This window comes from Chiloscyllium plagiosum, unplaced genomic scaffold, assembly GCF_037043375.1.
Source record: "Chiloscyllium plagiosum isolate Xiang-an unplaced genomic scaffold, Cpla_swu_hap1 HiC_scaffold_51, whole genome shotgun sequence".
NCBI classification, from domain to species: Eukaryota; Metazoa; Chordata; class Chondrichthyes; order Orectolobiformes; family Hemiscylliidae; genus Chiloscyllium; species Chiloscyllium plagiosum.
In genome coordinates, this window is record NW_028270189.1 from 21312008 (window position 1) to 21322044 (window position 10037).

General features: G+C 39.4%; 1 long non-coding RNA gene across 1 annotated transcript; it reads left to right on the forward strand.

The window, feature by feature from the left end:
* Nucleotides 1-17: 17 nt before the first annotated feature.
* LOC148135049 (uncharacterized) lies at nt 18-838 on the forward strand. The gene is made up of 2 exons (XR_015755479.1): nt 18-238; nt 378-838. It is a non-coding gene; the product is annotated as an uncharacterized LOC148135049 (long non-coding RNA).
* Nucleotides 839-10037: the final 9199 nt, after the last annotated feature.

A 10037-nucleotide genomic window follows, 5' to 3' on the forward strand; every position in this document is an offset into this window, starting at 1 on the left:
TGACTGCTTTATGAAGATGTAATGGTCTCCAATTACATGACTTGGATGCAGATAGATTGATCTGGATCAATAAACAATCTAAATGCGTTCTCTCGGCTTTATATTCATAGATTCAATAGATCGCACTTGGATTGAAGACTATGAGGATGATAACAGCAACATCTGGACAACTGCTTCCACGTTCATCACCTTGTTCTTCCTGAGTATTTTCTACAGCGCTGCCGTCACTCTGGTGAAGGTGAGAATAATCACATCTTTCTCACGCCAAGCAGCCCAATATGTTTTGTGAAATCTCTAAGTGTGCCATTGAATAAACATTATATCTGAAAGTCCCTGATCATAAATATCTGCGTCATTGCTTTCTCTCTCTTTTCCAGGTTAAGTGAATGAGTTGTGGACCCCTTTGATTTTCCTGATCTGCTTATCAAGGTCTCCGAATTCCCAATCTCCAATCTGTCCTGTTGCTGACTCTAACAGTGAGATTACTTCCGTTTATCAGCGTGTAACTGAGACAATTATTGATGGATTTTCCTTTTTACTTTGATATCTTTGAGATGGTTGTGGTTGGAAGAATTTGTAGCTTCCCAGTTGTTTGAAGCCCGTTTGTTTTGTTTTTATTTGTTCCTTACTCAGAATGGTTGCCTACCCTTTCTGATGAGCCTTTGTATTCCCTTTCTTGTGACTGTTACTAATGTACAGAAAATTCCCAGCTCACAGCGCATGTGTTGTCGTCTCAACGTGGCATCCAGCCATTATATTCACTTCTGTTAGCTTTTAAATAAACCTTTTGGATAAAAATGCTTTCTGAAATGGTTAATAAATCTCGAATGAATATGCACTAATCTTGAGTTTGCTTAATTCTTTCTTCAAGGCCAGTCAGTAATAATACACTTTCCCACATCCTACTCCTTTCCCAGCCAAATACTTTCACTTGTTCTGTTTGATTGTATTTTATCCAGTCATTTAGTTTAATGCTGCGCTACCATGCAGCCCACTGATGTAAATACATCTTTCACACGATATACCTGATGGAACACTCCAGAGGCAGAATGATGAGAGAACATTTCTGCTTAGGCACCAAGGGTCACGGCCTCGGGTCACCTCATGATAATTTTATAGGTTCCACCAGAAGCCGAAAAAAGGCAGACAACGGAGTTTGAAAGTTTACTCTACACTGAGTAAACTAAAAGTACTCCCAATGTCAGGGCAGCCTGGGTTAGTAATGCAGAAATCGCCACCTAAAGCGCCCAACGAAACATTCATCAGCCAAAAATGTCAACGTTCAGTCAGGTATTCAGACACAACACGTGCACAATCCAAGGGCGGATTCTCAGAACTGGAGTTTTTCTCACACATAAATCTCATGGAGCACAATTCCTGGGATCTACTTGACACACCATACCTGTCAAATCCCAGGGAATGAGACTGAGATCTGTCTGATACAGGGATATTACTGAACAGCAACCCTCAAAAATAATAAATCAGAGGGCGCTGTGATCAGGCAAGGCACAACTCATGAGTACTTGAAATATTCAGCCATTGAGATCTATATGATGCAAGACGGAATTGAGAACCAATCACAGCAACTGGTCACAGAGTCTGGAAACTATCAGCAGAGGGGAACATTCTCAATTTCTCAGAGTTGGTGAGGTGTATCATCCCGGGAATAGTGTTGTGAATCAGTCACGCATCCAATCTCATAACTTTGCATTTTTTTCAAAAACATGGCACCTGAAACTAGATGCAACATTCCAGGTGAGACAAGAGACTTTTTATTTCAGTTTAACATAATTGCTTTGTGTTTGTTCTCTACAGTGTAGGGTGATGAAGTAGGGTTTATTTGCTCTTCTGTCCACGTGTCATGGTACATTCCCTGATTTGTGCACATACACACGGGGGATCCTCTGCTCCTGCACCCCTTTGGGTTTACCCCCTTACTATTATATGTTCCCCTGAGTTCATCGCAAAACAAAGAAGCACGTCACACCTCCCTGAGACTGAGATCTATCTGACACACAGATATTAATGAATAACAATCCTCAACAATTATAAATCACAGATTGATTTCGATCAGGGAAGGCAGAGATGAGAAGTTCTGGAAACCCTGCTGCTTTCCAAGTCCTTTCCCACAAGCCGTCTGTCAAGCTTTGAAGCTCTTAGCTGTTCTTCCAATATCCTAACATTTTATTTTAAATTGCTATTAATATTTTTCTGTAATTTTGTATTATAGACCAAAGCACAGGTTGAACCAACAAGGACTCCAAACACTGAATGGAGTTCTTTTTTTAAAATTCTTGTTTCTATCCAGAATTTTCCTTCCATACAATGTAACCTTTTATTTCCCATCACCCAAGTCACCCATAGTATCTTTATTTTCAGCTCCTAACCAACACCAGTAAATTGAATAATTTATGTTCAAAGTCCCTCCCATCATCAAAGGTACGGCAGAAGTAGGAAGAGCTAGAAGGAGATTGGAGTCAATTTTTCTTGTGGTGAGACATTACTACTGTTCTCACACAAGGTATTTCTGAGGGATGGTCTAGTGAAGCTATGTGGATGGAACTCAGAAATAAGAAAAGCATGATTATTTTGATGCGATTGTAATAGTCCCCCCAGTAGTCAGAGTGAAATTGTGTAGAAAATATGTCGAAAGATCTTATTTATACGTGAGAATAATAGGATTGGAATAATAGCAAATTTTAACCTTCCAAACATAAAGTGGGAAGCCATGGTCTTAAGAGCTTGGATGGTGAGGAGTTTGGTAAGTGCTAACGTCAATTTTCTTCATTAATATGCAGATGTAACTATCACAGAAGGAGCAAACCTGACCTACTCTTGTGATAAAGGCAGGGCAAGTGACTGAATTATTAGAAGGGGAGCTTTTTGGGGCCGGGGTCATAATTCGATTAGTTGTAAAATATTTACGGAAAGGATTGGCATCATATATAAGTTAAAGTTCTTAATTGGACGAAGGCAAATTTTGATAGTATGAGACAAAAACTTTCAAGGGCTGATTTAAGTAGACAGTTTGCAGCTCATGGGACGGCCGGCAAGAGTTAGGCTGTCAGAAGTGAGATAACGAGAGTTCGGCGGCGTGATGTTCCTGTTACTGTGAAGATAAGGCTGGTAAGAGGAGGGAACACTGGAGGAATAAAGATATTGAGGCTCTGGACTAGATTAAGAATGAATCGTATATTAGATATAGAGAAATGAGATCAAGTGAATCCCGAAGAGTACAAGAGGTGCAGGGACATTGTAAAGAGGGAAATGAGGAGGGCAAGAAAGGAAAATGAGATAACCTTGGGAGATAATGTTAAAGATAATCCAAAGAGATTCGACTAGGACATTAAGAGCAAAGGGGTAGATCATAGCGTCATAGAGATGTACAACTTGGAAAGAGATCTTTCAGTCTCACTTGCCCATGCTGACCAAATATCCTAAACCAATCTAGTCTCATTTGCCAGTACTTGGCCCATATCCCTCGAAACCCTCCTATTCGTCTGCACACTCAGATGCCTTTTAAATGTTGAAATTGCACCAGCCTCCACTGCTTCCTGTGGCAGTTCATTCCATACACACCATCCCCTGCATGAAAAGGTTACTCCTGAGGTACTTTCAACTTTTTCCCCTCTCACTCTAAACCTATACTCACGAGGTTTAATGAGACTCCACCCATCCCAGGGAAAAAGACCTTGTCTATTCACTGTATCAATGCCTCTGATGATTTTATAAACCTTTATAAAGTCACCCCTCAGCCTCCACGCTCCAGGGAAATCAGCCCCAGATCATTCAGCCTCTCCCTATATAACTCTACATGGCTGTGAATATGTATAAGCCGAGAGGGATGGTTTCATAAATCATGTTACATTTTATATAAACGCTGTTTTTTTAATTATCATTTAGTTTAAAATGGAGGATGGGTGCCTTTTCAATTTCATACCAGTAGCACAGAAAGACCTGGGGAATAAACTGCAACAAAAAGAAATGGACAAAAAGTGATTGCACTACGGATAACCTCGCCATATCATTCGTGTAAAAAATAATTCCCTGTTTTGACCTTGAAGTTAATAGAGTCTATTAATTAGTCCTGTGTGTGTAATAATTTTCATCTATCTGTCATTCGACATTTAGTTGTTATAGTTACCGTGTGGATTACTGCACCTCTCTAAAAATTCAAAACAAAATAAAGTAAAACTGCAAATTAATATTGTATCTAATTACGAGAAAAAAAGTAGCAATTCAATGACACCAAATTGGAAAGGAATGTTGAAATGTAGCCAATTCTGAGGACTACAAGAAGTTGCAAGAGATCATTAATTAATTTACGGATTGTTCAAATAATTAGCAAATGAAGATCCACACAGATAAACGTAAGGTGTTACATCTTGGTAGGAATAATGTGCAGGTCACTTATTCAAAGATGCACCTCTAAGTGAGGGAGACAAACAAAGGGATTTCAGACAATTACATCAGTCACTAACAATTTCACTACAGGTTCCAAAGGCCATAAAAATGCAAACAAGGCTCTAAGCTTTATCTCTAAATGGATAGATTTGAAAGTAGGGTCACTTTAGAAATTTGGTTGACTATAATTAAGAGTATTGCCTGCAGTTCGAGTTGACATATTATAGAATGTATGAGAGAGAGTGAAGAGAAGATTTATAAGAATGCTACACAAGTTTCTGGCTGTGTATATCAAGGAAGAATTGTTGCGCTGTTCACTTCTCGCTTGTAAAGAAGGCTGACAGTTCTAAAATTATGAAAGGTTTTGAAAAGAGAAGGTACAGAGAAAACATTTCACTACGGGGTAGAACATAACTAGAGGTTGTCAATACAAGATGGTACCTCAAGAAATCCAAAAGGGAATTCAGAAGAAACCTCTTCACTGAAAGAATGATGAGAACGGGGAATATGTGACCAGACGGAATAGTAGAAATCAATAAGTTAGATGTATTTCAAGGAAACTAGGCGAGCACTTGGAAGGGATGGGAATAGAGAATTACAATGGGCCATTTAGATGAGAAAAGATGTGAAACACCTTGAGTGGAACATAAGCGCTCGCATGAACTGATTGTGCCAAATGGTCTGTATTTCCTCTGTAATCCTATGTAGAAAATCACCATTGTATGAAACAAAAAGTCTATTAAGAACATCGAGAAGAATTATAAAGTTTCTCACAAAAAAGTCTCAAGTATTCAGCACTGAATGTAAATGATTTTATCACATGGCCACACTTCACTATTTGCTTGATAGCACTGAAACAGCAGTAATCATAGTACTCTTACTAGGAGTAGGATTAACCCAGTGTCCATGCACCAATTGCGGGATCATAATGACTTATTAATGGTCTCAGTAGGACCTGCCAACCTGGTCCTGGGAATGTTGTGAACACTCTAGCCCTCACGGCTTTTTTCACTCACTTACTCTGATTCCCAGTTCCCGTAATGATCGCCACCATGGACAGGAGACTGTTCCAGTATGCAGATGGGATACCCTGTTATGAGCCATAAGGTACTTCATTCGGAGGGACATCCTGCAGGCGTGTCTCGAGGATGCAGGAGGAGGTCTCCCACACAATGGAGGACCCACCTACTGCTTACAAACTGCCAGCATTGGCGGGAACAGACTCTACATTGACCACCTGAGTGGCCATCCTTTCTCTAATTTGGGATCAATAAAATACTACGGAGGTTGAAATATGACAGCCACTGAAACTCCTTCCTTCCCTTATTGTTATCCACCTAATGACCTTGCAGCCTGTCCCTAGAGGGCTGATAGAACCCAGTCCCATTCCAATATTCAAGAACATGAAGAGCTGGCAGTCTGGTCAAAATTGATAAAGCTTAACACAAACAGTCTTGTCCTGAGTGTTAAATTCTAAAGTGTAACTTGAGATGAGTTCAATAAAAATGGCAGAAGTACCGAAACAACCACTTCCATCCATCAGAAACAAATTTCTATGCATGGGAACGGGTGGCCCGCTATTTGGGATGGAGCAGTGCATTTGAAAAGTTAATGTGGAGCAGCAATGTTAGATGATGGATGTGTGCACAGTTTGAAGCTGTTTGCTGATTCAGTTTTGCTAAAGCTTTGGCAGATACATTCCAATTAGAATCAATTAAATCTGCCAAAGTGGACATTAAATACTCACATTTATGAGCTGCTTTAACATAGAACATAGAAAAGTACAGCACAGAACAGGCCCTTTGGCCCACGATGGTGTGCCGTGGTTTAATCCTAATGTAAAATATAATAACAACCTACACACCCCTCAACTCACTGCTAAACATGTGCATGTCCAGCAGTCGCTTATAAGTCCCTCATGACTCTGCTTCCACCACCACCACTGGCAATACATTCCATACATTCACAACTCTCTACGCAAAGAACCTACCTCTGACGTCTCCTCTATACCTTTCTACTAATATCTTAAAAATATTACCAGTCAATCCTGCCCTGGGGAAAAGTGTCTAGCTATTGACTTTATCTATTTCTCTCATTATCTTGTATACCTCAATCAGGTCTCCTCTTTTCCTCCTTCTCTCCAGAGAGAAACGTCTGAGCTTATTCAACCTTTCTTCATAAGGCAAGCCCTCCAGTCCAGGCAGCATCCTGGTAAACCTTCTTTGAATGCTCTCCAAAGCCTCTACATCTTTCTTACAGTAGGGCGACCAGAACTGGACACAATATTCCAAGTGTGGTGTCACCAGGGACTTGTAGAGCTGTCGCAAAACCTCGCGGCTCTCAAACTCGATCCCCCTGTTAATGAAAGCCAAAACACCAAATGCTTTCTTAACAACCCTATCCATTTGGGTGGTAACTTTGAGGGATCTATGTTGTGCACACCCAGGTCCCTCTGTTCCTCCACACTGCCAAGAATCCTGTCTTTAATCCTATATTTATTCGAGTCCGACCTTCCAAACTAGAAAAGGATGCACCAAATGCCAAACAGGAGAAGTTTATTGGCATGTATCAGAAGAGTTCGGACCAGTACCAAAAACATGAAAGCGGCTTTTAAGCAAGCTTTCAAAGAGAGAATGAGTACCAGAGGGCATCTGAGGAAGTTTATCAGTAAAGTACAGCTAATTAAGGGGGCTTGGCCATACTCATGGACAAAAAGATATAAAGTAATCAGAGAACCAAAGAACAGAGGGTGTATATAAGGGGTACAAGAGTCAGCGTGGATCAAGGTCTTGAAGAATTTAGAGATAGACATAAGTTTAAACTCAATACATTAGATGATAATGAGCCAGTTAAGATCTCAGTCCTTTCTCTATAAGCACAATTTTAAGTTTACCAGTCTTGTCCAGGCCAGCAGTAAATGGGATTTTTATTTGCACTGTGCACATCTCCTGATTTCACAAGATATCTTAGTTTTGTAAATGCAATAGAATGCATTTTGCACCGTTTCAGCAATTCATTAAATAGAAATTGACCAAAGTAAACAACTTTCCAAAGCTGTCTTTCAACAGCCAGACTGATACAATATTCAAAGAGGATCTTCATGAACAAAGTGGGCTTGGCAGGGGGTTAAATCATTTCAAATTCGCAAACTAAATTCCATTTTAATCATAGCAACTGGATGTTGGATACTCCATTTACAAAAGGTTCCCAAATTCAAACGATTGTTTGCAAATACAGAAATATTTTGACATAAAGGGAAACAACACTTTATACTGAACAAGAAAAGAGTTCTGATGCGTTGGAAAGTGCACAATGATTGATCGAGATGTTCCCAATGTAAAAATGGACTGGTCAGCTGGTGATGGACAGTTGACAACTGAACTTTGTTATGTTTTCAATTGGCAGGTTGCCTGAGTGGTCAAGGTATTGTCATGCCAAATGAGGCAGAGAATGGCCATCACCAATTTAGTCGAATCACAACAAGCATTGGCAGTTAACTGCCAACCATCACCTGGTCCACTCTCCATACCTTTACCAATCAACACTCATTACCCAGACAGATTAAATGCTTTCTCCCTTTCCATTGGAATTCTTGAGAGTGTCCTGCTAAGTACAATATTAAAGACTTAAATAAAATAACTTTATTTTCGTCAATACTCAAATTTCCATGTTGTACCAACTGGCAGAGGTGAAACTTAACTATAATGTATCAGGCCTACAATGAACTGGTAAAGATCTGCACTGGTCTCAGAGGAAAACCAGCAACGATGTCCTTGTGAAGACATTACTTTACCTTTGATCCTATACAACAACAATTTCAATGCCATTGAGGAAACAGAAATAAATAGAAACAAACCACATGCACATACACACAGCACACTATTATTTAAAGTAATAGAGAGAAATTCTGCACTAACAGAAAACCTAATTTTCATTCTGAATACTGAATGTGGCACCAAAAGCACCTTTGTGATAATGACAGTTTGAAAATCTAGCCCATATTGGTTTGCAGCAGTTGAAGAATTAGTCATTCTCTTATGAATCCCGGTTAGTTCCGACACCAGTATTTGACCATAGATTCAGATTGTTTTTAAAGGCAGATATCAATATGAAGTTGCACAGTGGCAGGAGCACGGCTATCCTATGGACAGCACTAAAGAGATTTCACACCCATTGGCCCTTTAATAAAGAAATGGGGCAAACCTCAGCGATAGGGAAACGTAAATAAAGGAACCACTATCAAGATTTCTTCCAATTCGATAGTAACTGATACCTGATCACCAAATTCAGCTGCCACTTGAAAGGATGAAAGAAGCCCCATAAGAAGAACTCCAAATTCCACTTGATTCTGTGTCACATTATCGCAAGAGAGCTTTGTAGTTGTCTTCTAGCAGACATCATTTTTTTTCCACAAACCACAGAGATCAGAACCGAATAGTGCAGAACCACATCATAATTCATCTTGAGAAACTGTGTCAATGGGTGTTTGGGGTTTGCAGTGCCTCTGTATTCTGAGCTTCGGCCTCAACCTCTCGCTGATCCCTAGTTTTCTCGATAAGTTGCAGTTCCAGTCAGTTTCTATTTCATCATTGTACCAGAGTATAGAGGTTTCAGTATCAGTGATTTCAGCAGTATAGTGCTTTGGTTAAACCAGCAGTGGCTCCACTGAAAAGGCTTTTAAATCTTGAGGTTCATAGAACAGCACATAGTTATCCATGTTAAAAGATTAACAACATTATATTTGATCTGCTATATTTCCCATTACTGACTGCAATGAATCTACCTCATGGGATACAGAAACTCACCAATGTGAGTAAAAACCTATTAAACTTTGGGCAAAGACCAGGCTATTGACTTAAGAGAATAAACTCCATACAATAATGCAACAAAGAAAAGCAGATTGAAGTCAAATGATGCACAGGTTTGATAGCAGAGTAGAAAAGTTGCGCATTTATATAACATCTTAATGCCACCTCAGAGTATCCTAAGCAGCTCTTTCCAGATCTCTGAAACAAGTGCAGAACCCCTGGGGCCACTGTCAACTACATACTATCAAACCCAGGGAATCAGAGACGGAAATATTAGCATGTGTCCATGTAACAGTTTAAAATGTGTTTAATACCTCCGCTTGAGTAACTAACAAAATCTTTTCTTGGTATGAACAATAAATGGGAATAGGTCACTTGGCCATTCGAGCCTGCTCCACCATTCAATAAGATCCTGACTGACCCGATAGTAACAAGTTTATAAAACATTCAGCTGACAATATCCCACTTTAGCTTCTCTCATTCTATCATTTTAGTATATTCCACTACATATCTATTCTAATCTGAAGAATAATTTTCCAGCTGTTAGTCACTGTTCCACACTGTACTCCTTTCGTCATTTTCGAATTTAAAGAGCCTGCAATGCTTTTCCTCAGCCTATTCTTTAGACAGGATAAAATAGATTGCAACAGACTCCACTGTTTGCTTGTACTTGACACAAGGAGAACTATTGAAATATTTCAATACACTCCTTTGGTGAAAAATATAATTTGTTTTAATCCTTTTAAACTGGTTCAGTTCATTTTATATTTGCATTGAATGGTATTTCAGTTTGATCCAGATGTTAGTATAAAGTGAAATATTACA